This window comes from Nycticebus coucang, chromosome 9 (genome assembly GCF_027406575.1).
Source record: "Nycticebus coucang isolate mNycCou1 chromosome 9, mNycCou1.pri, whole genome shotgun sequence".
Taxonomy (NCBI): Eukaryota; Metazoa; Chordata; class Mammalia; order Primates; family Lorisidae; genus Nycticebus; species Nycticebus coucang.
In genome coordinates this window covers 13,076,676-13,081,356 of record NC_069788.1, presented here as the reverse complement: position 1 = coordinate 13,081,356, position 4,681 = coordinate 13,076,676, and the positions used below count along the sequence as shown (strand labels likewise).

The following is a 4,681-nucleotide window of genomic DNA, read 5'->3' as shown; positions in this document are numbered from 1 at the left end:
TTTCATGGTGTTTGTTATTCATGTAAAGTTTTGATTTTTTTCCAACGGAGACATTTTTCATTATCACTTCATCTTGAATTGTTTGTGTTTCTTTTTCTTAGATTGCCTGTAACTCTTGGGTTGAGTTTTGGTTCTGTCTTCCATGATGATGCTTTTCTTTCTGAAGCTTTTTATCCTTTCCATTTTCTTCTGTTTTCTGAAAAAAACTACTCAGATGTGTTCCTAAAATCTCTGATTTTTCACAATGTACATTCTAGGACTTATTGCTTTTATTGTAGATTTAATTCAACTATTACATATTTTAAGTATCAAAAACAACCTTATCGTGGGGGCCTGGTGTGCAATGGCTGCAAATAGCAGTCTCCTTGGTAGTGTATGCAGCCTGTTACTTGTATAGGTTGCTCTAAGGGACCTTGGAGACATTCCTTTCCAGTACACTTTCATGTGTTAGACCTTGTGCTGTCTGCAATCTAGGCTACAAACAGATATGTGTGGTGCCTTTGGAAAGCCATGGGCACTGTGACCAGGGTTCACATCGACCAAGTCATCATGTCCATCTGCACCAAACTACAGAACAAGGACCTTGTGATTGAGGCCCAACACAGGGCCAAGTTCAAGTTCCCTGGCCACAAGAAGATTCACATCTCCAAGAAATGGGGCTTTACCAAGTTTAATGCAGATGACTTTGAAGACATGGTGGCTGAGAAGCAGCTCATCCCAGGCATTAAATACATCCCCATCTTGGCCCCCTGGACAAGAGGTGGGCCCTGAACTCATGGGACTTACACTGTGTTGCCTATCATTGGCACCCACCAATAATAAATCCTACTTCTTGTCCACTTAAAAAAAAAAAGGCTTTATTTATCCATTATTTTACTGATGTACATTAGGATCCTTCCAAGATAAAAAGACTTGTTGTTGCCCAAATGTGTCAAATTCTAGAAGGCACTATGGAATTTTGTATCCATATTACTCAATTAAGCAATCAATGATGAGAATGAATAATTCAAAGAATCAATAGTCACACTCAGTCTAGTTTTTTGCCCCCTCTGGCTTGGTGCTTCCTGCTGACCTACTTCCTTATAAAATAGTACAATTAGCTGGCCATGCAGATCTTACTGAAACTAACAAAGAGTGCCATCTGTCGTCATGCATAAAATGTTCTACAGCCTCAGTCCTAGATTGCTTTGTGTAACTCAAAGCACTTCATAATTTTATTTTATTTTTAATTATTTTCAATATCTTAGGGTCACTGTAAGGAAATTTAAACCACTCCCATATTAGATGACCAACATGAAGCAAAATGCAAGGGCATTGCACTATCATCAACCAGAAAGTCACTTCAAATATCAGTAACATAATCTAACTCACATGAATTCTGGGTCAATGATTCCCTGGTTAGCATATGAGCAGCTTTCCCTTTTATAACAGGTATTTGTAATACTTGTGAAGTCCATTTCTGACCACTGCCACTCCCTCTGAGAAGCATTCTCCCTCTGCAAAGCACACATTTCAAGTATATCTTCAGGGCTAGTCAGGGAAAAGATTTACATGGCTAGCCGCATATAGCACCCTCACATTTATTGCTTTAGGAATAATCCATATGATTGATTAAATATTTTCAATTAATAAGCTAGCAGGTATTTTAAAATCTCAAGATACCTTTTTATGATTGGAGACATACTAATTGTTTTCTTTTAGAGAATAGCTTGTCTAGAAAACCAGAGACAGGGCTTAACAGGACCTGTCATCCTAGAGGAAAAAATATGCAAAAAATTCTAACTTTCTATTACATTTCTAATAGTTTAAGTATTTTTTAAAATTTTACACTTGGGCTAGATACAGATATCTTTAGTAAGTCTGTGGTTCACAATTAGGGCTCATGAACAAAAGGGTATCTATCCCTTCTTATTGAGAAACGAAAAAAGACCTAGGAAAATGCAGGGTAATATAAGGGATGATAATAATAATAGAAACAACTGACTTTTTTGTGTGCTTACTATGGATTTGCTTTTTCTACACACATTATAAATTATTTAATCCTCACTACGCTAAATGAGGAAGTTAACATTATCTTCATTTTATGGGTAAGATAAATGATGACAACTCCCCCACACAGACACACGCAAGACTTCACAGGATGTGTATTGTGAAGCCAAAAGTCACACACAGGCCGTCTGACACTAATGCCTAAACACTTCCCAGCCCCACCCCACATCCTCCCTGAAAATTGTGAGCCAAGAGACCTGCCAACCCTGTTTTGTAAACCCAGTTGATAAATTTAGCCCATTAATCCTTGCTGGATGAAACAGTTCTCAGTGCATATGGGAGAAATTAACAGATCCCGTCTCAAAAGAACAAATACAACAAAAATTATGGTGCTAAAGGGGGAATGATTATGGATATTAATTCAAAAGATATGCCTCTTTGAGACATCTTTCCACAATCTTCCATTTGTTTCACTCCACTGGGATTTGCCCAGCCCCCAGCTTAACCTTTGCTTTTTTGGCATTCTTAGCAGCCAAAAGTGGGAAACATTATGAAAAGAAGCACAAGTGTCAGAGTAGCCAGCTGGCTGAGGGACATTCCAGTCATATCGTGCAGCCCCTTGTGAGCTTTTTATTTCAGTTGTTCTTTGGCACACACAAGTCAAAATCTCAGCTGGCTATCTGCTTCTTGCGGAATGACAACCCTGAAATATTCCAAATGTCCAAACACAACTAACCACCAGGTCTGGTCTTTATGGACTTGGAGCAAGTAGTAGTGAGTGAAACAATTATAAGCTAGCACATGGGTCATAAGTTGTTGAGAAATAAAGTTAGGAGAATAGAAAATAAAAACAATCACTTTGTTCTGGCTTTGTGTTGCTAGTAGGCTAAAGGCTGAGGAACAAAGCCCAAACACAGCTCCATTGTATCCTAACCATGCCCGGAAATGCTCTGTGGCTCTGCAGGGCCCAGACCATAACGTCAAGGCACATCCGTTGTCATTTGCAGTGTTCCATAGTTTGGCTACAGACTTCTGTCTAGACTCATCCCCTGGACACCCTGGGCAGGTATTCGGAGGCTACACCCTGCTACAGCCCTGCCATTGGCTGCACGTGTGTGCATTCTAATTGGTCCGTCTTACGCCTTGATAGAGGTTAAAACTTTTTAACCTCACTCTCTTCACATATGCTTCCTGTACCATACTTGTTTCGTGAAATCTTATTCATTTCTCCTGTTAGCATGCTTTTTAAAGTCATTGTTTCTTTTTTATTCTTTTTTATATTTAGCACAATGTCTAGTACTGTCTGGGCCATAGTCTAGGCTAAAGGAATTTGTGGTATGAATAAAAAAATTATAAATGCTAAGAGAATATACTTCTTTGCTTCTCATCTTTCCCTGAGAGGGGAAAACAACTGTGAGTAGATGTCAGGAGGAGGGCAAGGATGGAATGTTAGCTTGAGAAGGAAACACGTGTATGTCTCCCAAACCTACTGGGACAAAAGTTCCCCAAAGCTGTGGTAGTGTAGTGAGAAACTGTGGAATCATTCCATTTCTTTGTGGGGAGGAAGAGGAGAGAACCACCCCAGAAGATTAGACAGTTTCTGTGAGAGGGGAAAAAATCAGGCCTGTATATAGGATCCAACAAAAGAAAAAATGTGGAAGTCTCATGATTGGGAAATGTCCAGGAGTTTCACACCAGACAGAGATACCATCACTAACCTACATGACAGCAAAAACCCTGGGTGTCCAAGGGTCTAAAAATGAAGGGCAGTGGTATCTATTAAATATTTGCTAGTTCTGACTAGAAATATTTTGAAAAATCAATCTCAGACAATCAGTGCCCAGGCTTCTTGGATTCAAATGCTGATTCTGCTACTCACTGGTTGTGTTATCTGCTCCATAGGATGGTTATATAAATAAGAACTTACGAAGTATTGAGAATACAGGCTGGTGTGTAGCAAATAGCATATAAACATCTATTAAATTGAAAACGTGAACACCTTATTTCTTAACAAACCGTGGTTGATGAAGTTTTGTGTTGTTCCCTGTAATTTTTTTGCAACATTAAAAGTCACGGTACTAGAAGCTGACCATCTATATACCCCTGACTCAGAAATTGCACTTCTAGGTACATACCCAACAGAAATGTTAGGTGCAGTCACCAAATGCATGCACTAGAATGTTCATAGCAGCACTCTCAAAATGGCCCCAAACTCGGAACTATCCAATTGCCCTCAAGAGTAAAATGGGAAAAAATTGGTGTATAGTCACACAACAGCAGGCCACACCCAAGGAAAACAAAAGATCTGTTTCTACTTGTGACAATATGCATGGATCAAACCTATCACATGGCGAAATCCAGGGGCACAAAATAATGCATACTGGGTCCATTTACATAAAGTTCCAAAATAGGCAAAACTAATCTATGTTGTTGGAAGTCAGGATAATTGTTACCCTCATGTATAGGAAGCTCCTAGGGTGCTGGTTTCACAGGAAAGTTTATTTTGTGAAAATTGATCAAGTTATTTTTCTGATATATATACTTTTTTTTTTTTTTTTTTTCAGTTTTTGCCTGGGGCTGGGTTTGAACCCACCACCTCTGGCATATGAGGCTGGCGCCCTACTCCTTTGAGCCACAGGCACTGCCCAGATATATATATATCTACTTTTTGTATGAATGTTATACTTAAATA

The 4,681-nt window shown here is 39.0% G+C and overlaps 1 pseudogene; it reads left to right on the top strand.

Annotated features, from left to right (window-relative positions):
- Positions 1-272: 272 nt before the first annotated feature.
- LOC128595148 (uncharacterized) lies at positions 273-425 on the top strand (annotated as a pseudogene).
- The last annotated feature ends 4,256 nt before the right edge of the window (positions 426-4,681 follow it).